The sequence below is a fragment of the Mytilus edulis genome, chromosome 13 (assembly GCF_963676685.1).
Source record: "Mytilus edulis chromosome 13, xbMytEdul2.2, whole genome shotgun sequence".
NCBI classification, from domain to species: domain Eukaryota; kingdom Metazoa; phylum Mollusca; class Bivalvia; order Mytilida; family Mytilidae; genus Mytilus; species Mytilus edulis.
In genome coordinates, this window is record NC_092356.1 from 57,100,184 (window position 1) to 57,126,669 (window position 26,486).

The window sequence follows — 26,486 nt, forward strand, 5'->3', positions numbered from 1 at the left end:
GATTTACCTAAATCTAAGAGGTACTAAACATGTTTGTTAATTCTTATTAATTTGTACTAATTGATATTATTAATCTGTGCAATAATTGTCTTTATTACTAAGCTGCTGGCAGCAAAACTATTGTTAGTGATATATTATTTATTTTAATTTACTTGTTGTGTCTCAAGTTATGACTTTATCTGTGTATTTATGTTCTTTTGTTTTGGTTTTGAAATTTTATAAATTACTGTTTGCAAGTTTCCAATGGTTTTATTGATGCTTTTTTCTTTTTTCGTTATTGCTTATGATTATTACGTTCATACATGTAGGTGCCAATCTTGTAAATGCATTGTTATTTAAAAGTTGTGAGGCTTTTCCGAACCTTTCTAAGTTCAATTTCGAAAGATATCATGCTTTATTATTCATGAAATTAATAAAGATTTTCCATTTGACATGCTTATGGCTTACATATCAATTATGTCAAATGTAAAAAATAATTATATTAATTTTTTTATTGAAGATCAATTGCAAACAAATTCCAGTACATGAATACTTTTAAATATTTTCAATATGATAATTCTCATTGAAACAAAATGAATACGCTGTAATAAAATTAAAGGAACCAATTTTCTTGCACCAGATGCGCATTTCGACAATACATGTCTCTTCAGTGATGCTCGTAGCCAAAATATTTGAAATTCAAAGCTTATATAAAAGATGAAGAGCTATAATCCAAAAGGTCCAAAAAGTATAGCCAAATCCATGAAAGGAATCAGAGCTTTGCATGAGGGAGATACATTCCTTAATTTATAATAATTTCTATCATTTTGTAACAGCAAATTTTAATAACACAAACAATCCGTATTTTTATGCCAGTACCCAAGTACTGGCTACTGAGCTGGTGATACCCTCGGGGAATTGTATGAATACATTGTATTCACAGTATAATACATTGTTATTGTATGAATACCATGAATACATTGTTTTTGTATGAATACATTGTTATTTTATGAATACATTGTTATTTTATGAATACATTGTTATTGTATGAATACATTGTTATTTTATGAATACATTGTTATTGTGTGAATACATTGGGATACATTTCTCCCTGGGCTTCCAAAATGTGGTATATGACTTTTTTGGCTAAAATGTTTTTTCACCCAAATCGTCTTGGCGCGAAGCAATCTTTGATACTCCAAAATAGCATACAGTTAGACCAATCAAGACATTTGAAAAAAGACTTTTGACAAAATTGCCAATCTCAACCGCTTGTAAAGTTTGCTTCCAAAATTTTGTATGTATAGTGTTGTATAATAGCTTCGGGAATTAAATACTTGTACATTTCTATATTTCTGTTAAAATAAGTTTAGTTTTTGAGTAATCCACAAACATCATAGTTTTTATTTCACTGCCATTTACAAAAATATTCAGGTTCACTTACGACATTTTGGAAGCATGCATTTCAACCAAATTTTCAAAGCCTGTTTGTAGGTTATTGGGAAAATTTGTAATTTGAACATTTTGGAATCCCAGCGACTTTTTCTGTTCTGATTTATTTTAATGAATGATATAAAAATGTAATCCAGTTACAGCAGTATAAGTTTTGCTGTTAATCTACTACACATTAATTGCCAACAATCTTTCCATCATCAGCAGCATGCACATGTAGCATCCTTTTGAATCCTAGGGCCACATAATATTGAAAGATCAAATATAGTTTGTGGAGTGAAAATATGAACCATTTCTGAATTCCATGATTAATCAAAACTTTTTATATTATCCCATGTTTAAGGTGGTACCTAACACTACAGGGAGATAACTCTGTACAGCCATCTAAACGTTTTAATTATGCTGTGTTGTAAAGAGAATATTAAGCTTCTCAATGATCAAAATTGGTGTTTGTCAAACTGCTATATAACCAGTGTAATTTTTCTGACAAAACGGTTGGTTCAAAATTTTTGAAATTTTTATATTTTTGTTAAAGGGTCAAAGTAAATACATTGTCAAAATTTTATGAAAATTAAAAGAGCCAAATTAATTTTAGTGAAAGTGTTGGGTACCACCTTAATTCCATGAATATTTTTTATTACTACAAACCATAAAACAAAAGAATCCCCCTTACAAATATGTGTTTCTCTTCAAATGTATTTACTACTTTAAATTAGCAATTATGTATATCCTATATATCTAGATCTATTTTTAATTAACACTTATAATGATTGGAATATGATATTGTTTGACTTGTCTTCCAGTAGATTTTATATCATTATATATATAGATATATACACATATATGCATGTATTCATGTTCAGAGAAGTGAAATTGTTTGTTACTTATATTAAATAGTTAAATCCTGTTTAATATTTGCTTTCATGTTCTTTGCAGAATGAGAGTCATAGTGATGTTTATTCAGTGGCCTTGATGATATTTACTATGCTTTATATTTCAACAAATAGAAGACCTGTATACGTTGTAACTTGTACTACAGATCCTTAAATTCAAAAGTTTCTAACTAAAATATGTCTGTAGTCCATCAGGTCATTTTCATGGCTCATTTAATACTAAAAGAAGGGTATAGTTTTTGTCGAGCCTGCTATTTCTGTCGCAGACAATGAGACCAAAGGATCGTGATAGGTTGCAACTGTGCTTTTAACTTCTTAAAAGCCCAATGATTCATAATATAGAATACCTTGATGTTTTATTCTTTGTATATAGCTGCCTTATGTTATGAAGTTTCTGTCTGTTATGTTTCAATGTCCTTGACCTCATTTTTATCATCATCGTTCAGCTTCTACTTCAAAAAAAGGTTAGATTTTTGGTAATGTTAAATTCTCTCTTATAATGAGCATAACTATATTTGGTATGTGTGTACCTTGCAAGGTACTCTGGTCTGTCAGACAATTTTTACTTGACCTCAGCCTCATTCTTTGATCAGTTATAAACAAGGCTAAGTTTTTCTGGTCAATTCCATATCTCAGATACTGTAATTTATATGTCTAATATATTTGGCATATGGAATGATTGTAAGGTATACATGTCCAACTAGCAGGTGTCATCTGATCGAGACCTAATCTTCATGGTTTAGTGGTTAAAGTTAAGTTTTTGTGTTTTGACTTGTATTTCTTATACTGTATGCAATACATTTTGTAGGTCAACAATATTCAGTATATGGTAATATTTAACGATGTACATGTCAGTGTGGCAGTTTTATATGACCTTGACCACATTTTCACTGTTCATTGTTAAGTTTTCAATATGTTGGCCTTTTTTCTTAAACCATGCTATAAGTCAACTATATTTGGTGTATAGAATGACTAAGGTGTACATGTCTGTCTAGCAGGTATCATTTGACATTGACCTCAGTTGCATGGTTCATTGGTTGATGTTAGGTTTTCCTTGATAAATTTGTTTCTTTATTCTATTTGCAATAGGTCAACTTCATGTGATGCATAGAATGATTTTAAGGTTTTTATGTCTTGTTGGCAGGGTTCATCTGACCTTGACCCCTTTTTCATGGTTCATATGTCAATATGAAGTTTTCACTGTTAAGTCTGTTTCTTGTATAGAATAAGCAATAAATCAACTATATGTTTGCATGGAATGAATGTAAGGTGTGCATGTATATCTGGCTTGGTTTGTCTGACCTTGGCCTGATTTTTGTCGAGCCTGCAACTTTTGATGCAGAAAGTTCCACATAGGGATAGTGATCCGGGGGCGGTGTTAGCTCACTTCTTAAAAGCTTTATATTTTAGAAGTTGGAAGACCTGGATGCTTCATATTTTGTATGTGGATGCCTCATGTTACGAAATTTCTGTCATCCACATGTCCAATGTCCCTGACCTCCTTTTCATGGTTCAGTGACTACTTGAAAAAAAAGTTAAGATTTTTTGTAATGTTAAATTCTCTCTTATTATAAGTAATAGGATAACTATATTTGATATGTACACACCTTGCAAGGTCCTCATGCCCGTCAGACAGTTTTCACTTGACCTCGACCTCATTTCATGGATCAGTGAACAAGGTTTAGTTTTGGTGGTCAAGTCCATATCTGAGATACTATAAGCAATAGGTCTAGTATATTTGGTGTATGGAAGCATTGTAAGGTGTACATGTCCAACTGGCAGGTGTCATCTGACCTTGACCTCATTTTCATGTTTCAGTGGCTATAGTTGAGTTTTTGTGTTTTGGTCCTTTTTTCTTATACTGTATGCAATAGGTCAACTATATTTGGAATATGAAATGATTGTATGGTGTACATGTCTAGCTGGCAGGTGTCATCTGACCTTGACCTCATTTTCATGGTTCAGTGGTCAAAGTTAAGTATTTTAGTTTTGGTCTTATTTTTTAATACTATATGCAATAGGTCAACTATATTTGGTGTATGGAAATATTTTATGAACTTTATGTCAGTCGCACAGGTTTTATTTGACCGTGACCCCATTCTCATGGTTCATTGTGCTCTGTGTTAAGTTTTTGTCGAGCCTGCAACTTTTGTTGCAGAAAGCTCGACATAGGGATAGTGATCCGGCGGCGGCTACGGCGGCGGCGGTGTTAGCTCACTTCTTAAAAGCTTTATATTTTAGAAGGTGGAAGACCTGGATGCTTCATACTTTGTATATAGATGCTTCATGTTACGAAGTTTCTGTCAGTCACATGTCCAATGTCCTTGACCTCATTTTCATGGTTCAGTGACCACTTGAAAAAAAAGTTCAGATTTTTTGTAATGTTGAATTCTCTCTTATTATAAGTAATAGGATAACTATATTTGATATGTGCATACCTTGCAAGGTCCTTATGTCTGTCAGACAGTTTTCACTTGACCTCGACCTCATTTCATGGATCAGTGAACAAGGTTAAGTTTTGGTGGTCAAGTCCATATCTCAGATACTATAAGCAATAGAGCTAGTATATTCTGTGTATAGAAGGACTGTAAGGTGTAGATGTCCAACTGGCAGGTGTCATCTGACCTTGACCTCATTTTCATGGTTCAGTGGTTATAGTTAAATTTTTGTGTTTTGGTCTATTTTTCTCATACTATATGCAATAGGTCTGCTATATTTGTTGTATGGAATGATTGTAAGGTGTACATGTCTAGCGGGCAGATGTCATGTGACCTTGACCTCATTTTCATGGTTCAATGGTCAAAGTTAAGTTTTTGAGTTTCTGTCTTTTTATTTAATACTGTATGCCATAGGTCAACTATATTTGGTGTATGGAAATATTTTATGATCTTTATGTCAGTTGCGCAGGTTTTATTTGACCGTGACCTCATTTTCACGGTTCATTGCACAGTGTTAAGTTTTTGTGTTTTGGTCTATTTTTCTTAAACTATAAGTAATGGGTCAACTATATATGTTGTATATAAGCATTGTTAGCTGTACATGTCTACCTGGCTTGGTTCATCTGACCTTGACCTCATTTTCAAGGTTCATTGGTCTTTGTTTAGTTATCTTGGTTAATGTTAAGTTTATGTGACAGTTGTAATAAAGCTTAGCTTTATACTTAGGACTATCAACATAATATCAATGATTAGTATAGAAGGTGAGACATTTCAGTGTGTGCACTCTTGTTGTCTTTTGGTCTGTTTTTCTTAAACTATAAGCAAAAGGTCAACTATATTTATTGTATGGAAGAATTGTTAGCTGTACATGCCTGACTGTCTACCTGCCTGCCATGGGTCATCTGACCTTGACCTCATTTTCAGGGTTCAAAGGCCAATGTTTAGTTTTCTTGGTTTATGTTAAGTTTATGTGACAGTTGTAATAAAGCTTTATATTTAGGACTATCAACATAATATCAATGATTAGTAAAGAAGGCGAGACATTTCAGTGTGTGCACTCTTTTCTTTGATTGTGTTAAGTTTATGTGATACTAGTAGTGAAAATTTATATTTATTATGACTATCAACATAAAAAAATCAATAATCAGTAAAGCCCACAAGACATTTCAGTGTGTGCACTCATATTTCAACAAGTGATTTTCTCACTTATTATGAGTAATAATTTGCACAACTTTACATTGAAAATATAGAATTATTGTGAGGTAATCATGCTTGTCAAACCAAGTTCACCTGACCTACTCATTTTGCTCTTTTCATGGATTAATGAGAATGTTGAGTTTTCTTGCTAAGGTCTTTTCCTTGAAACAATATGCAAAAGTTAATCATATTTTCAGAATTGAATGATTGCTAGGTGCACAAGTTGAGCTTGCAGGATCCATCTGACATTGACCTTATTTTCATGATTCGTTGGTCATCATTAAGTTTTCTCTGCTATTTCTGTTTCTCAGATAAATACTCTAAGTAATCACCTTGGAAAATCATAAAATCAAATCATAATCAACCTTCTTTGACGTTTTTGGTACAGTGCACTTGATTCCTGGCCTCATCAAACTGAAGACTTGAAAATTAACGTTTCTGCTAGGCACATAGTGTAAAGGATTAAGAGCAAAATCTTGTTGTCTCAAAAAGTAAAAACTAGTAGTGTGACAGGTTGCTGGTGTGGAACATTATGCAGGGTTTGAATATGTTCTCATCCTAAATATGCATTGTATTTGCCCCTGGACATAACAGCATTCATCTTTCATCATCAATCACGATCAGTACAAAAGCAGGTAAGAAATTTCAAGATGTATATACTCTTGCTCTGAATGGGGTTCCAATAAATTAAAAAAAAAAATCAGAATTATTATACTCAATTTACTGAAATGAGTAACATGAGTTTATGGTACAGGTTTATTTTTTAGCACTTTATATTATGATAACAACTTAGATGATCAAAGTCAGGATGGGTAAAATAGGTCTGTGTAAATTTATTTATGAATATAAAATAGAGAAGTGGGCAAGGAACAATGATCGATCTTAACAGCAAAAAAAAGGTCAAAATTTCAGGTTAACCGGATCAAGTACCTTAGGATCACTATAATGGCCTCTACAATGCTGAGAATTCTATAGTGGAGAACATAAAAACTGAGAAAGTAGCAAAATCAGTTATAGGGTTGTTGCCATTATGTCAATGGTATAAATAGTAGATAGAGCTATAATCTAAAAGAGGTAGGTAAGTTCAGGTATGCAAAAATAGAACATATTGCTCTGAATATTTGGACATTGGGGGGGGGGGGTATGTCTTTTCCTAAAATAAATATTCTGATCCCTAATTGGACGAAAAATACGGTAGTCAAGCAGATGACAAAAAAAATTATTCTGACTCCAAATTCAGAATCCCCTCCCCACCACCACCATGAAGTTAAATGGTTGCTCCCTTAGTATAAAAACATAAAATGTCTAGCAGTAAATATAACAAGTGACTTTGGTTGATTTATAATATGATTGTGTACTTAAAATACTATAGTAAATAGAAATTTGTACAAAATAACAAAGACCCCTCCTCCAAATAATACACACAAAATACCCACACAAAATTGAAAAACAACATGAAGCCTTTCTTAAACAGGTATCTTTGGAGAGGCATTTACCTTTATCCAGTTGGATCCAGATGAAAATGCCATTAAAAATATTTTTATCAGCTTTTTAGAGAAGCTGATAGTTTGCACTTTTTAAAAAAAAACACGGTACAATGTGGGGCTTTAGCTCCACTTGTATCCATATGTTCAGTAAGACTACGAGTGACAAAAACATTTTCTGAAAAAAGAAGGTTGTTTAAACTGAAAATGCCATTAAAAATATTTTATCAGCTTTTTAGAAAAGCTGATAGTTTGAATTTTTTTTTTTTTTTTTTTTTTTTTTAGAAAAAACGTTAAAATTAAAACTTAAATTATGGAAACAAAAAAATCTGAATGTAAGAGGTGTGTCTTGAATAGAATATTAAAACTAATTTTAAAATATTGAACTTGAAGTATTTTACCCTAGTTTTTTTTTTCTGTGACGTAAGCGGTTGATCAGATTCAGCTACCAAAATAAGATGAAACTTAGGGTAGAAATCAGCTGCAAAGGTTTGACTTTTCACACCCGTTTGTATACAATGAACACAAAACGATTATTCTTCAAACAATTGATAGAACATTGAGCAGAATTTAAGATATTCTACATTTTGTAAGGATGAAATGAGCTGGTGTCTGCTTTTGGGGCGAATCTTAGACAACTCGTCCGAATGCCGATTCGCCCCAACTTTTCACTTAACTTTGGTCAATAGTTACGATGCCACAACCCCTACATTAGTCTCCCTATGTTTAGCAAATATCCACTTTTAACCCTAGGAGAGGCAATACAAAAAATGGGTTTGTGTAGATGAGATGTAAAGAGCTGAACTCAGATGCAGAGAAAAGGGGGAGGGTCCAGTATTAAAAGCAAATGGTTGAGATTTGGCAAAGATCCGCCACTGCCTAGATACTTTCAGTAAAACTCACAAAGTAATTGGGAAAAAAAGTGGGTGATAAATACAATCTTAATAGTCATGTTAGTCTTTAAAATTTACTAGTAAATTTACATGTACTTATAATTCAGAAAGTTTTCTGTATCCAGATGTGTCAATTGCATTCACTGTACAGCCCACGAACATGAATTTATACTATAACATTAATGTATCATATTTATAAAAAACAAAGTCAAGTACACGAAGCTAATGTATATATATATATATATATGTATTTTAAAATAGCAAAAAGCGACTATTAACTATTTGCATCACTTAGCGTTCACAATAGTGCAATACATGCAATAATTTCTACAAAAGCGGGGCAAATTTATACCAGAGGAACATTCAAATTCATAAATTGAAATAAACCGATAACACCATGGCTAAAATAAACAAAGACAACCAGACAGACAATAGTACATAAAACACAACCTAGAAAACTAAAGACTAAGCAACACGAACCCCACCAAAAACTGGGGGTGATATCAGGTGCCCCTAAAGAGTAAGTCTCATCTGAAATCACCCTCCAAAAAAATGTCAGAAATTTGTTTCTGCAGTTTGAACTTTGACATGTATTTGTTGTTGCTTCTACCATTGAATATTAAACTTAAAAAATGTTTGAGATGTTTCCCTCATAATATTTTTTTAATTCTCAGAAGAACTTCAATACCATGACCAGTAAACTGCACCATGATGGAGATGTTCTGAGATGGCAGATTCATTGTAAGTATACATCTTGTTGAGTATTATATGTTGTTTTTGAGTTTTGGTATTTTTTTTCTAGTACTATATGCAATAGGTCAACTATACTTGGTGTATGGAAATATTTTATGATCTATATGTCAGTCGCACAGGTTTTATTTGGTTCATTGCTCAGTGTTAAGTTTTTGTGTTTTGGTCTGTTTTCTTTAACTATAAGCAATAGGTTAACCATATTTGTTGTATGGCAGAATTCTTAGCTGTACATACCTGCCTGGCATGGTTCATCTGACCTTGACCTCATTTTCATGGTTCATTGGTCAATGTTTAGTTTTCTTGGTTAATGTTAAGTTTATGTGCAAATGATGTGACAGTAATAAAGCTTTATATTTAGGACTGTCAACATAATATCAATGGTTAGTGAAGAAGGCGAGACATTTCAGTGTGTGCACTCTTGTTTAACAATATGTGCAGCCATTAAGAATGGCCAACAAGTTTGCTAATAGTACTAGTATCTAATTTAAAAGTTAAAGAATCATTAAATACAAGGTATTTTTTTAATGGGATTTTCGACAGCCATTAAAATAAGCTATTAAACTAAAACATGGCCAATACAAATACTCAATACTCATTTATACTTATTCAATATAACAACAATTCTTGCTGTAATAAATTAATATTAACTACATGTAATGTTATTCAAACCGTCAATGGCGGTCGTTATCCTATATAAAACACCATAGGATAGTGACCGCCATTGACAGTAAAACCTCATCCAACTCACTAAACAAGCCCCTGTGTACCAGGGCAAACATCTACCTTATCAGTGGCGTATTCCAGGGAGGGTTCTGTTTTTTTTTTTTGGACAATCAATGCATTTGAATGGGGACATATAACATGTATAGTTGGAACCTCCTTTTTGAAATGGCTGGATCCGCTCTTGCTTGACTTAGAATGAGGAATATGGTTTTAAACTAGTTTAAGAAAATATTTGCAGTAGAAAAAAATGTGTATTAAAAAAGGATTTTACTTAAATTTTGTAATTTTTAATAGAATACATGTAAGACATTTATTGGTCCTAAACTATGAAGACATTCTCAGGATATTTACAGGATAAACCAGGATTATCCCAGGGCCAACTCAATTCAAGCAAATCTGTAAATCCTGACATCAGGATAATTTCCTGAGACCAGGACCAGAGAATCCTGAGCACAGGATTATCACAGAATTTTCTACTAGGATATTTATGGTCTGGTTGATCTCTGGATATCCCTGGGATATCCTTGTTCCAATACTGCCCCATGTTTAACCCTATCTCAGGATCAGGATATCTCAATATGCCCTATGATTTTTCTCAAGATTATTCTGAGATATCCTGGGTATATCTTGTGATATCCTCAACATTTTTGCAAGGGTGATTAGTCCAGACTTTAAGAAGGAGCAAATTTCTGAATTAAAGGCAAATAAAACACACTTTTTAAAAGTAACATTATAGGTCAACGGTCTCTAATACAGAGCTTTGGATGTCTTGTATAAAGTATAAAACACCCTTTAAATTAATACTTTCCCTCATTTCACATACAATTTGCACTTTTTATGCCCCACCTACGATAGTAGAGGGGCATTATGTTTTCTGGTCTGTGCGTCCGTTCGTTCGTTCGTTCGTTCGTTCGTCCGTCCGTCTGTTCGTTCGTTCGTTCGTCCGTCTGTCCCGCTTCAGGTTAAAGTTTTTGGTCAAGGTAGTTTTTGATGAAGTTGAAGTCCAATCAACTTGAAACTTAGTACACATGTTCTTTATGATATGATCTTTCTAATTTTAAAGCCAAATTAAACTTTTAACCCCAATTTCACGGTCCACTGAACATAGAAAATGAAAGTGCATGTTTCAGGTTAAAGTTTTTGGTCAAGGTAGTTTTTGATGAAGTTGAAGTCCAATCAACTTGAAACTTAGTACAAATGTTCCCTATGATATTATCTTTCTAATTTTAATGCCTAATTATATTTTTTATCCAATTTCACGGTCCATTGAACATGGAAAATGATAGTGGGAGTGGGGCATCCGTGTACTTTGGACACATTCTTGTTAAAGATGTAAAAAGTGAAGCTGGTCGCTCAAATTGAATACACAGCAATATATAATTCCTATATATAAAAAGTACCTTATAAATAGATATTCTTAATATTTTAAAGGGTGTTTTATACTTTATACAAGACATTAACCAAAGCTCTGTATTTGAGACCGTTGACCTAATGACCTATAATGGTTTACTTTTAAAAAGTGTGACTTGGATGGAGAGTTTTCTCATTGGCACTCACACCACATCCTCTTATAAGTTTTCTTAAAATTTTATCATAATGATAAAAGCAATATATCAAACCTTCACTACTGTGCAAAAAAAAAGTTTATCCAATTCTACATGATCCTTTAATTCAAAGTATCAGGTAGTTTACATGGCTCTTTTTAAGTCATTGTAATGAAAGAGCTACATGTATGCACAATAAAAGGGGACCTAAAATTTTAAGAAAACTTAAGAATATCTGAATGACAATGATGCCCACTTTTATGAGCAATTATTCATGGTAATTAGTGAATAAGGTTATGATTGTCTAAGTCAAAGCAAATTGTTGCTGTGATGTATGAATACAATAAGAATTATTTATAAGTTACTTTATGCCCCATATCTCCTTTCATTCACACTGAACAAGTTACTGATTTGGGACAAGCACATAAACATGTGACCAGGTTAAATTATTTTATAGAGATATCCTTACCCAGGCTCAGATGGGATCTGTGGAATAAATAATATATGCAATAACAAAAATCAGTTTTGGAAAAGCATGTCACTGCTACAGATACTTGAACCATACATTGAACTAATATATTATTGAATTTTGTACATGACTTATTGTATCAATTTTGTTTGTAAACAAAAATCTTTTTAATACTGTGGATTCATTATAATTCGTTGGATACCAATTTTTGTGGATTTTTAGGGTACAGGTGAACCACAAAGTGAAAGCTTCAATGAATGACAAATTTCCTATAGGCTCGTATGCAAACTTTGGCAAAACCACAAAACTAAATATCCATGAGCATGTAAGTTTTCCTTAATCCGCCAAAAATTGGTATCCATAAAAATAAGCGAATCCACAGTATATGCAAATGTATGTATAACTCTTTTTAAGAATTGTTGAACCAGATGCATGTCTCTCCAGTACAGCTGGACATCTGAATGTATACACTAGACAATGTTGGTGATACTGGACATAAAATGTTATACACATCAAGTGTGTGGAGGCAAAACTTAAATATGTTGATACATATCATTTTAAAGAATTGTTAACTGAGATGTTCGTCATTCAAGCAGACAAAGACATTTGGATATAGTACAGAATGTTGCCGTTGCTGATGCTGTTGTCATAGAAACACTGAAATATTCCATCATAGACTCAACCAAAGATTAGTTTCCAAATTACATCCTCATAGTAAGTATTTACAATGTACTATTGTATTTATAAACACCTCAAGTATCATGACATATACCAGGAGTATCTGCTTTGAACCAAATCTAAGACAAATAGCAGTTGAGGTAGCCTACAGGTATCAGCTGATCTGCCAGCTCAGAGGGCTTAATTTGAGTACTGTAATATATATTTGCTATATTTCCTGAATTTTTGGTGTACATGTCTGTCTGGCAAGTATCATTTTTAAGTACCATTGATAAATGTTGATTTTAAGTAATTAGCTTTGTTTCTTTAAGGGATAGTTTAACTGTGGTTTATATGATGTATGGAATGATTGTAAGGTGAAGATGTCCATCTAGCAGGGTTCATCTTACATTGAACTTTGAAGGGTCTTATAACATGAGGTGCACTGGACTCCAATCTTAATGGACTAGAATTGTCAGTTTTCCTATCGAAGATCAGTGGTTTTCTCTGGGCACCCTGGCTTCTTCCACCAATAAAGCAGCCATAAAAACGCCCAGAAGGGGTGCTTAAAAGTGTCGTTGAAAACACCAAAAAAAAATAAAAAAATCATATTACACGATACTAAAGAAAACCTACTTTTCTTTTTAAAAAACAAGGTCTCTCTCTGTAAAACATGACCATTAAGATTTGTACAATAAATGTGAATGGTACAAACAATATGAATAAAAGATGATGGGTTTGAGATAGCCAGCCAACATTTTTGAAAAATTATCAAACTTAAGACTAAACTTTTAACTTTCATGTGTATTCATTTGTATGTGGAATGAATGATACAGATTTACACGGACACTTTTTTGTCAACTTAAGGAAGAAAAGAGAGTAATTCTCTACAATAAGGAACTTAACTGTGATATTTAATTTCCTTGGCTTTTACCTGTAAATTATATATATAAATAGTTATGTATGCATTACTGTAAGTTCAAAAATTATTATTTTGTTATTGAGAAAAATGAGACATGATGAAAAACATTTTAATTTTGACAAGTGATAGTTTTTTATCATGATTATAGTCCATTTGATCTCAATGAATCTTCGAAAATAAATTATTCAAATTTTCATATGTGGTAGCTGTATTTTATATCTATGATGTATGTTTTTAAAAATAAAAACTCTAACAGTTTTGGCTATAGGTGTTGTAAAGGAATAAAAAAAAAAACTGACCAATAGGTCTCTATTGTAAATATAGTTTACAAAATCCAATCTTGATATATATAAGTTTCCGTGTAAGCTTGATGTATGTAATGCTGTGTCAGCAGTTGCAAGATTTCTCTATTCCTTCACAAAAAAAAAAATTCATGTAGAATATATAAACAAAACATTATATTTTTAACATTTTTTTTAAATTGCACAAACACTTTTTCTGAGAACCCTACCAGTACCAAAAAAATCTTAAGAAAATACATACCTACAAATTTTCAAAATAAACAAATTCTTATAAGAATAATGGCTAGCTGATCTCTAGACATATTTAAGTTATGCTGTAGAATTATAAATAGAACATCTGACCAGTTGAATTGGTGTTACTGTTTGATTCATTTAATTACCCCTTTATTAGCTGTTGGTTTGAAAAGAAATTCCATCATTAAATCAAAATTGGACATAGTTATATGTTTTCAAATTAACTTAAGCAAAAATTCTGGAATTGATTGTCAGAGTTTGACCATTATTCCTTGATAAATATTGGGATATAATGCCAAATTAACAACATATGGGATAGGACGTCTCTAATGTTGTTATAACTTGTGTCCAATCCCTTTTGCTACTTATGCAAATAAAATATGTTTAAACTAACAACATAATTTAAAATTCTGATCTTAATAATTTATTTTTTGAAAATTTATAGAACTCAAACGAACTCTTCTACCAATATGTTTAATGGGGCTCGCAGGTATAAATCATTTTTTAGCTCACCTGGCCCAAAGGGCCAAGTGAGCTTTTCTCATCACTTGGCGTCCTTCGTCAGTCGTCGTCGTTAACTTTTACAAAAATCTTCTCCTCTGAAACTACTGGGCCAAATGTAACCAAACTTAGCTACAATCATTATAAGGGTATCTTGTTTTAAAAATGTGTGCAGTGACCCAGCCAACCAACCAAGATGGCGCCATAGGGGTAAAATGTAGATTTTGGCTTACAACTCTGAAACCAAAGCATAATTATAGCAAATCTGACAAGGGTTTAATTGTTTATCATGTCAAGATTTATCTGGTCTGAAATTTTTAGATGAATTGCTCAAATGGTTATTGGGTTGCTGCCCCCAATTGGTAATTTTCAAAGAAATTTTGCTGTTTTTTGTTATTATCGTGAATACTATTATAGATAGAGATAAACTGTAAACAGCAATAATGTTCAGCAAAGTAAGATCTACAAATAAGGCAACCTGACCAAAATGGTCAGTTGACCCCTTAAGGAGTAATTGCCCTTTATAGTCAATTTTTAACAATTTTCATTAATTGGGTAAATTTTTGTAAATTTTTACAAAATAATTTCCTCTATAACTATTAAAAGGGCGAAGTTTATCATAGATACAGAAAATTGTAAGTAGCAAGAATGTTCAGCAAAGTAAGATCTACAAACACATCACCATCATCAAAACACAATTTTGTCATGAATCTATCTGTGTCCTTTGTTTAATACATGTATGCACATAGATCAAGGTGAGTGACACCGGCTCTTAAGAGCCTCTAGTTTTTTAGCTCACCTGGCCTGAAAGGTCAAGTGAGCTTTTCTCATCAATTGGCTTCCGGGGTCCGTAAACTTTTACAAAAATCTTTTACTCTGAAACCACTGGGCAAAATTTAACCAAACTTAGCCATAATCATCATTGGGGTATCTAGTTTTAAAAATGTGTGGCGTGACCCTGCCAACCAACCAAGATGGCCACAATGGCTAAAAATAGAACATAGGGGTAAAATGTAGATTTTGGCTTATAACTCTGAAACCAAGCATTTAGAGCAAATCTGATATGGGGTAAAATTGTCTATTAGGGTAAGATCTATCTGCCCTGAAATTTCAGACTAATCAACCAACCCGTTGTTGGGTTGCTGCCCCCAAATTAGTAATTTTAAGGAAATTTTGCAGTTTTTGGTTATTATCTTGAATATTATTATAGATAGAGATAAACTGTAACAGCAATAATGTTCAGCAAAGTAAGATCTACAAATAAGTCAACATGACCAAAATTGTTAGTTTACCCCTTAAGGAGTTATTGCCCTTTATAGTCATTTTTAAACAATTTTCATAAATTTTTGTAAATTTTTTGCAAATATTTTCCACTGTAATTACTGGGCCAAGTTCATTATAGATAGAGATAATTGTAACAACAAAAATGTTCAGTAAAGTAAGATCTACAAACACATCATGATCACTAAAACACAATTTTGTCATGAATATATCTGTGTCCATTGTTTAATATGCACATAGACCAAGGTGAGCGACACAAGCTCTTGAGAGCCTCTAGTTTTTAATATAGGATTTCGCTATATTTTTCTATTAATGAACTTTATCTTATGCTTAATAGAAAAATGAAATAACAAAAAGGGTCACCGTTCATTTAAGCTCCCATGATTTGCCTTCGAAAGAAGCATACATTTTTGTAAAGGTACCCTTTTTTCTGTTGAAATAATAAATAGGAGAAAAAAAGGTATTATCGAAATAAAAAAAAAACTAAATTACAGAAATCGCTCAAATTTTACAATTGTTTAGTTTGAGCTTATTTGAAAACAATGATAAAAAATATAAGTCACCAACAAGTTAAAAAAGATATTTCAATTTTAATGCCAAAAAAATAGCATTTATGCACCAAAGGGAGATAATTTGGAGCTTTTTCAATAATTAATAAATTTAAAAAGTCATCTGGGGCGAAAGCGAATTGATTTTTCTGAATGATTTGTGTACCATATGATAAAGTAACGACTTATAAACTAATAAATTAAATATGTAATGAAAAAATAAATGTTTATTTTTTTTTCTGAAATTTTTATACCCTTGAGCCTCCTTAAACATTAACCAAATTTGCATCATTGTTGGTTGTTTAAAGATATATAATAACAATTTTCACATGAATTAGACTTTACAATACATGCATATATTAAAAATTTGCAAATAGCCTTAAAAGGAAAATGTTTTAACCTATCTGCACAAATAAGACATAATATTTTTGAATTATCTCCCCTATACCATTCAATTAAACTGTATTTATTGGGAATGTATTGGGTCATAGTATTATAACACTGAAAAAATATACAGAGTATTATAATAGAAATATTTATGACAAAATCTCATGTAAATTGGTCAAGTGAGTTAATGAGGTTTAATTGTTATTGAATTATCTCCCCTTTACAATCAATTAAAATGTATTTATTGGGGAATACATAAGGTTTAAGTTTAATGATACAGAAAAAGATAGAAACTAGTAATAGAAAAATTATGAAAAAATCTCACGTAAATTGGTCAAGTGAGGTGATGAGACGATGAATATTAATTATTATTTGATTATCTCCCCTTTATAATTTAATTGAACTGTTTTAATTAGGGAATATGTGAGGTCTTGAAAAAGATATAGAGACTGCTGATATTAAATTTATCAGAAAATCTAAAGTAAATTTGTCAAGCTAGCAGATGAGGTTTATCTATTATCTTTGAGTTATAAATATTCATAGAATCCAAAATGTATAATATAAACCTCACAAGTATAATCATCTGCAATCTTTATAAAAAAGATGAAATCATAACAGTAATGAATGCACTGTTCTGTAGTTAAATCATTATTATAAATTCCAAATAAAATTTTTAAGACTTGTTTTTATATCTACATTTTCTTTTAATTCTCAATAGGGAAGATAAATATTATTAATTATGATATTTTGTGATCATGAACAAACTTTATATTATTTATGGCATTAGTCAGTCTCAATAAAGTACAACATAGTAAAAAAGTATAGAAAGAACTTTTAGATATCCCCTGGTGACAACATGTACATTTACGTCTCAATCTTGTCATTTCTTGTCTTGAGAACTGTCTGCGATGAGACAACTGTCCACCAGAGTGCAAATGGCATTGGTATAAGCTATGTAAGGTCACTCACTGTACAGCATTCAACTTTTTAAAATAAATTCTATGTAGATATTGTGTAAATAATTTTGGTTATTATCTTAAGATTCATTTTGAGTCTGAAGCTTAGCTCAGTATTTAAATTTATCTTTTAGTTTTTTAACTTTTTTTTCTTGACTTTCATCTGATAGAAGAAAACATTTTAATATGGAAGAATCAACAAAAAAAAATTATTCAACAATGAAGATAATGAACAGTTTGGAAAAGTTAACTTTTTTAAAGTAATTTTCTAAATTTTGTTTGAAGCTTAAAAAAATGCATATATATGATAATTTGTTTGGGTTTTTTTTCCCTGTTTTTTATTATTATTATTTTACACAATATACTTTCCAGTATCCAAATAATTGTTTTGTACACTACTTTGTAATGTTTTTCATTGAAAACCTAACATTGAGGTGTATTTTCTGGAATTTGCAGAGTATCAACGGAATGCCATGCGATAACGTTACAGAAAGGCATGTGATAACAATCGAAGCATGTGATAAACTTTTCATATCAGCCCGCTAAGCACCAATTCGAAAAATATGGGATTTACGTTAATTTAATGCTATTATCATATGTTATTTAGTCTAAGTATATGATAATGTCATGTATTTTTCACACTATTATTACCACACATATGAAATAGGAATTGCTACCCTTCTTGAATACTTTATGAGGAAAAGAAGGGGGGATATATATTATTTGTTGAGACAAGGAATAGATTATCGTACAAACTATATATTGAGTACAATAATGTCATGTATTTTTCACACTATTATTACCACACATATGAAATAGGAATTGCCTACCCTACTTGAATACTTTACAAGGAAAAAAGGGGGGATATGTTTACCAGAAATAGATTATCGGACAAACTATATATTGAGTACAATAATGTCATGTATTTTTCACACTATTATTACCACACATATGAAATAGGAATTGCCTACCCTACTTGAATACTTTACAAGGAAAAAAGGGGGGATATGTTTACCAGAAATAGATTATCGGACAAACTATATATTGAGTACAATAATGTCATGTATCTACCAATGGATCACTCATTGTTATGTTTGATGATGTCTATAAGATTTGCGTTGTTATGTAATCTATCCATAGATCAAATGATTAAAATGATATATGAATAAAAGTTTTATGCAGGACACGGCAAGAACAAGTTTTCAACTGTTTATTGCTATTTAATGACAAAATTGTGTCATATGTTTGATAGTAGAAGTATAACATATGGTTATAATTTATTGTAATTTGAATTTTTTTTTAAGGTAAAGTTACTTCAAAAGGAATGAAAATAGTAAAGTACTGCTGTTCTCAAAAGACAGATTGATTCAGGGTTATTTTTATTTCCTTATTCATATTTGTTATAACCTTTATTTAAAGATTTGGAAGTTGACAGACGGGGATATTGTTACTGTATTGTCTAATTTTAAGTCTGTTGAGTTTTATTTGTCTATTTGTTTGTTTGTCTACAGAGCCTATATGTATGACAGTTTCTCTGATAATACAGTGTCTATATGTCTGACTGTCTGTCTGTAGAGTGTCTCGGTTTGTTTGTGTGTCTACAGAGCCTCGATGTATGACAGTTTCTCTGATAATATAGTGTCTATGTCTGACTGTCTGTCTGTAGAGTGTCTCGGTTTGTTTGTTTGTCTACAGTGCTACTTTGTCTGACAGTTTGTCTGCTTACATTGTGCCTATGTCTGATTGTCTGTCTGTGGAATGTTTTTGTTTGTCTGCAGTCCACAGAGTCTCCATATCTGACAGTTTGTCTGTTAATAGAATTTCTCTATCTGACTGTCTGGCTTTGGAGTGTCTCTGTTTGTTTGTTTGTCTGTCTGCAGAGTCTCGATATCTGACAGTTTGTCTGTTTATAGAATTTTTCTGTTTGACTGTCTGTCTTTGGAGTGTCTCTGTTTATTTGTCTGTCTGTAGAGTCTCGATATCTGACAGTTTGTCTGTTTATAGAATTTTTCTGTTTGACTGTCTGTCTTTGGAGTGTCTCTGTTTGTTTGTCTGTCTGCAGAGCCTCGATATCTGACAGTTTGTCTGTTTATAGAATTTTTCTGTTTGACTGTCTGTCTTTGGAGTGTCTCTGTTTGTTTGTCTGTCTGCAGAGCCTCGATATCTGACAGCTTGTCTGTTTATAGAATTTTTCTATTTGACTGTCTGTCTTTGGAGTGTCTCTGTTTGTTTGTCTGTCTGCAGAGTCTCCATATCTGATAGTTTGTCTGTTTATAGAATTTTTCTGTTTGACTGTCTGTCTTTGGAGTGTCTCTGTTTGTTTGTCTGTCTGCAGAGCCTCGATATCTGACAGCTTGTCTGTTTATAGAATTTCTCTTTCTGAATATTTGTTTTTGTAGTGTCTCTGTTTGTTTTTCTGTCTGTAGAGCCTTTATACATGAGAGTTTGTTTACATTGTGTCTTTGTCTTTCTGTCAGTACAGTGTCTATGTTTGTCTTTCTACACACTATCTCTATTTCTGAGGGTTTTTCTGTTTATAGATTGTCTATGTGTGACTGCCTGTCTGTGGAAAGTTACTGTATGTTTGTCTGCAAAGTCTTTATCTGACAGTTTGTCTTTTAACATTGTGTCTCTGTCTGTCTGTCTGTCTGTCTGATTAGTGTCCTTGTTTGTTTTTCTACACATCCTCTGGTTAACATTGTGTCTCTGACTGTCTGTCTGTCTGATTAGTGTCCTTGTTTGTTTTTCTACACATCCTCTGGTTTACATTGTGTCTCTGACTGTCTGTCTGTCTGTAGAGTGTCTCTATTTGTCTGTCTACAGAGCCTCTATATCTGGCAGTTTGTCTGATTACATTGTGTCTCTGTCTGTCTGTCTGTCTGTCTGATTAGTGTCCTTGTTTGTTTTTCTACACATCCTATGGTTTACATTGTGTCTCTGACTGTCTGTCTGTCTGTAGAGTGTCTCTATTTGTCTACAGAGCCTCTATATCTGACAGTTTGTCTGATTACATTGTGTCTCTGTCTGTCTGTCTGTCTGATTAGTGTCCTTGTTTGTTTTTCTACACATCCTCTGGTTTACATTGTGTCTCTGACTGTCTGTCTGTCTGTAGAGTGTCTCTATTTGTCTGTCTACAGAGCCTCTATATCTGACAGTTTGTCTGATTACATTGTGTCTCTGTCTGTCTGTCTGTCTGTCTGATTAGTGTCCTTGTTTGTTTTTCTACACATCCTCTGGTTTACATTGTGTCTCTGACTGTCTGTCTGTCTGTAGAGTGTCTCTATTTGTCTACAGAGCCTCTATATCTGACAGTTTGTCTGTTAACATTGTGTCTCTGTCTGTCTGTCTGTCTGTCTGATTAGTGTCCTTGTTTGTTTTTCTACACATCCTCTGGTTAACATTGTGTCTCTGACTGTCTGTCTGTCTGATTAGTGTCCTTGTTTGTTTTTCTACACATCCTCTGGTTTACATTGTGTCTCTGACTGTCTGTCTGTCTGTAGAGTGTCTCTATTTGTCTGTCTACAGAGCCTCTATATCTGGCAGTTTGTCTGATTACATTGTGTCTCTGTCTGTCTGTCTGTCTGATTAGTGTCCTTGTTTGTTTTTCTACACATCCTATGGTTTACATTGTGTCTCTGACTGTCTGTCTGTCTGTAGAGTGTCTCTATTTGTCTACAGAGCCTCTATATCTGACAGTTTGTCTGATTACATTGTGTCTCTGTCTGTCTGTCTGTCTGATTAGTGTCCTTGTTTGTTTTTCTACACATCCTCTGGTTTACATTGTGTCTCTGACTGTCTGTCTGTCTGTAGAGTGTCTCTATTTGTCTGTCTACAGAGCCTCTATATCTGACAGTTTGTCTGATTACATTGTGTCTCTGTCTGTCTGTCTGTCTGATTAGTGTCCTTGTATGTTTTTCTACACATTCTCTGGTTTACATTGTGTCTCTGACTGTCTGTCTGTCTGTAGAGTGTCTCTATTTGTCTGTCTACAGAGCCTCTATATCTGACAGTTTGTCTGATTACATTATGTCTCTGTATGTCTGTCTGCAGAGCCTCTATATCTCGTCTATTTACATTGTATCATCTGTAAAAAATATGTGGTATGGTTGCAAATGAGACAACTCTTCAAAAGAGACCAAAATGACACAGAAATTAACAACTAATACTCACAGTATTATGGCTCTCAACAATCAGAAAAACGAACCCATACCTCATAGTCAGCTATGAAAGTCTATGAAATGTCTTGACTTTCATCCTGTTTGATGTCTTTGTCTGTCTGGTCATTGACTCTGTATTCCTATCACATGTTACTTTCACTGTCTGCGTCACCATAATGGCCTTCAATAATGAGCAAAACCCATACCTCATAGTCAGCTATAAAAGGCCCTGAAATGTATTGAATTTCTTTCTGTTTTAAATGTCTTTGTCTGTCTGGTCATTGACTCTCACAGTATTACGTGTGTCAATTTCTGAAGTACCGATGTAACTTTTAATCGTCAACAAGATGTATTACCAAACTTTAAAAAAAATTCATCTGGTCTTTTTGAAATAAGGAAACATACTTACAAAACGTAAACACTGATACTACTATATAATAGAACTATCCTTTTGGTTAGACATCAACCATCAATCTTTTGAATCTTAAACCTTCACCCTAGCCACACAAACACATACAGACATAGTCAATGCCTAACAATTCAAGAAATTCCTATTTCTTTATATCCTCTACTGTGAAATCCCTACCTGCTTAGGAATTTTGAATAATTGTGGCCATTACACACAGATTTGAGAGTACTCAAAATTACTGGTAGCCAGTTGGTTGATTGTTTTTTTTCCATCCAGTGTCAAATATTTATGCAAGTTCAGGACCGTTGAAATTTTTCTTTGCAATAAATACAACTTGGAGCTAGGTCCTGTAATAGGTGTCGTCCAGGACGAAGGTCTGGAAATTTAAAAATGACATGCATTGGAAAATGAGGGATTATTGGATAGAAGCAGAAATTTGCCTTTCAGTAGACCAACTGCGAATTCCTCAAAGAGTTGCATTCTCTCTACAACTAGGCATCGGATTTAATGTCCCCATTCTGACCAGACGTGACTGCGTATTTATACATCCTGCATAGCCAAACAGACGACCAACATTGCAAGTCAGGTGAAGACTATAAGTGGAGTTGAAAACTAACAACAACTAATTAAAAAGCTCATATGTCTAAGTTGAGGTTCATTCAAATTTTTGTTGATAGAAGCGAAATGATCTGAACCAAAGTTCTAGTTTATAGTTTCTATATAAGGTAAAATCGTAAAAACATTCAATTCTATCTAATATTCCATTCACTAAAGACGAGAGACTAGTGTACACATGGCATTCCATAATTAAAGAGTTTTGACAACTTCACCGACTTTCATCTACAGATAATGTTGTTTATCATTTTTTTTAATAAAAAAAAAATATTTGTGAAAAAAATATGTGTAGGCACGTGCCTAAAGTGCCTAACGGCAGCTACGCCCCTGTTTATTAATACATTAAAGACTTAGATATTGCTAAAATTATGTTTATGTGACTGAAATATTTATGCAGTTAGCTAGATTTTTTTTATTAGTTTAAACAATATTTTATTTAATTAATTCAACACATATGTAGTGTACAAATCTAATACATGAAATAAATAGGATTCAGAAACAAGCAAAATTTGTTTTATTAATCTGTCTCCTTTTTGTTTGTTAGTGTTTGTGCATGTATTTTAAATTGTACACATAATCAAAATTTTCTTTTCTTTAGAATTACTACTCTTAACATGATTTTGAACTCTTTTATTTTTGTGCCCCCATGACAAAAGGTCAATTAGTTTACTTGTGTCATTACTTAAATAAGCAGAAGTGCATTTATGATGAATTTTTCCATGTAAAAAAATAGACTTTTAAATTAATGTTTTATCAGAGTACAACTTTTACGTAGAACAATTGTTAATGGGGTAATGGCACTTTCTAGAATTATGGGAATGGGATGTAATTTGTGCATTTTGCATAATAAAAAAATAAGTATAAAAATAATCCCTGCATAAAAATTTCATGTTTAAGTGGCAAGTTTGTCATTTACAGTCATCCCATGCTAATTATCACTGTGATTGTGGGGGCCTCGGTGGCCGAGTGGTCAAGTAGTTACTTCTGTAATCACTAGCCATTCAACACTGTGATTGTGGGGGCCTCGGTGGCCGAGTGGTTTAAGTAGTTACTTCTGTAATCACTAGCCATTCAACACTGGGGTTGTTGGTTTTCAAACACAATCAGGGAAAGGTACACTTGACTCCACATAAATTAATTGAAATGCCTGTTTTCCTGCAAAAGATCCAGGTACTCATTCTCCTTCTACCAATATAAACTTACGGCCATGATATAGCCAAGGGTCAATTAAGTGGGGTTAAGTACCAACAGTCAATCAATCAATTTGTCTCATTTGGTCTCTTGTGGAGATTTTCATCATTGTCAATTTTATATCTTGTACTTTGTGGGGGCCTTGGTGGCAGAGTGGTCTAAGTAGTAACTACTGTAATCACTAGCCAGTCAACACGAGGTCAACACTGGGTTTGTGAGTTTGCAATCTGCTCGTGCAGATGCTCTAGACTCTGATCTTAATTGACTAAGGATTGTCGGTTTTCCTATCGAAGGTTGTTGGTTTTCTCCGGGCACTCCTGCTTCCTCCACCAATTAAAAGTGGCCTCCACAAATAGCCTAAATGCCGTGCTTAAAAGTGGCGTTAAAACACAATAAATCAAATCAAATCTTGTACTTTGATTCAATAGAAATTTATAAAAAGATGTATATGTGTATAACGAATATATATATTATGAAATTATTGTGACTGTTTATTAATATTCATATTTGTTGTCAAATCAAAATTAAAAGCTGTCATGTAAAAGGAGTAAAAAGGGTGTGGTATGAATAACAAATTTTAGGATTAATTTGACCAGTGAATTAAACACAATTTCCACTGATTTGTTATAAACAGCTGTTGTATAGTACAATTTTAGAATTAAACTACTAAATCATTTGTGTAGCCTGATTGCCTACATTTCATGTACATTGAAATACATGAAAGTTAAATCAGCTGTTGTTTTTTTAGTATGACAAATCTAAAAGCATATTGTAAAAGTACATACAAATTAAAGTTTGTTTGAATACCTTAAATAGATTGAATTTTTCACTGCTCAAATCATCACAGTAATTGCATTTAATGAAATGTGCATGTATATTACCTCAAAAACCAATATGTCTATCAAACCCACATTCTGTTTCATAAGATATGATCACATTTTTTCACATCTGAATAAATTTTGTCAAAGTTAGATTTGAGTTTGTGGGCAGGAATTTGTGACCCAACACTTTAATGTAAACCCTCAACATTAAAATACCCTTTTTGGTACAGCCCCCCCCCCCCCCCCCCCCCTTTCCTCCAAATTATCAAAAGTTTTTTTTGTTTGCTCTAAAAGTGAACTGTTGAATTTTTTATCTATCCAAATGTTAATGTGGGCCATATCCAGAGCCCATCACCCCATCTTACACCCCAAGCTTATTTTAATAGCCTTTTGAAACAGATTAGAAACATATTGTCAAAATTCATTACTTTTCTTTTTTCTGTCTCTTTACATTGTTTTCTTTCTATATCTCTACATTTTTTTTCATGTCCTTTTCATCCATCTAATGGTGAAATTTAGGTACAGACCTCGTGGCTAGAAACCCCTAAGAAGTATGATTAGGGTCTTGACAATATTATGCTATGGCTTAATCACAGCCTTCAGTTACTGTTACTGATTACCAATTGTCTGTCTGTCCTAGAAAATTGTAAGATAGTATTATTTATGTATTCCCTCTTCTCTCTGTCCCAAAGTTCGATTATTAACTTTTCTGATTCATTCTTTCTTTTTTCTGTTTCTTTACATTATATTCTTTCCTTTATATCTTTCCGTTTTTCTTTTTTCATTTCCTTTTAATCCTCATTTTTAATTCCCCCACACATCAGGGAATTCCGTTTTCTTCATTTTATAACCTTTTACATTAAGAATGTTTATTCTGATAATTAAGATTACATTATCTTCATTACATAAATATTAAAATTTCATATAGAATGTTTTATCCATTAAAATCATGCTTGTGTGATTTAATAGTACACAAAATGAAAAGAAATGCATATGAAAATGCAGTTGCTTTGTGTAAAACAAAATAATTATTTTAACATGAAATTGAATTCCCATTAGAAATTTTTACATTTTATTTTTCTCAAATATTGTTTCAATTGTATAACAATTTATTTCAAATCAATACAAATTTTGAACATTTATCCCAACTGAATAAAAATTTGCAATTTTTATGCATATTTCTTTTCAATAATTTAAATGATTTTCATCAATAAGTAATTAAATCTTCATATGTGCAGAACTTGAGTTATTGATCCTATCTAATAAATTTTGTTACGTAATATTATATTTTTGTGTTTATCTTGTATCAAATAAAAAAATAAAGAGTTGGCAATATAACATTTCAGTAGAAAAAATCATAAGGCTTCTCATGACTGCACAAAATGCACATTAAAAAAAAAGCTCTAATCATTCAAGTTTACACTCTATAAATAGAATTACACCTTGCACTTCACAATTTCCTGGTTTGGGGGATTTTAAAAATGTACATGCATGTCAAATTTTAACACAAAATTGATTTTTAAAACTTTTGGTTAGCTACTTGACTGCAAACCTATTTTTTGCCGTAGAGCTAGGATTGATTACGTAATCGTACTTCAGTAGTATAGGAAGACAAAATTGCAAACTCTATGCAGACCTGTGTTAAAATTGATTAGATGCACATTAAATGCAGAATTTATT

The 26,486-nt window shown here is 32.4% G+C and overlaps 1 long non-coding RNA gene across 1 annotated transcript; it reads left to right on the top strand.

Annotated features, from left to right (window-relative positions):
* Nucleotides 1-7,866: 7,866 nt before the first annotated feature.
* Nucleotides 7,867-12,539, top strand: LOC139501155 (uncharacterized). Its single transcript, XR_011658476.1, has 3 exons — nucleotides 7,867-7,932; nucleotides 9,011-9,077; nucleotides 12,240-12,539. It is a non-coding gene; the product is annotated as an uncharacterized lncRNA (long non-coding RNA).
* Nucleotides 12,540-26,486: the final 13,947 nt, after the last annotated feature.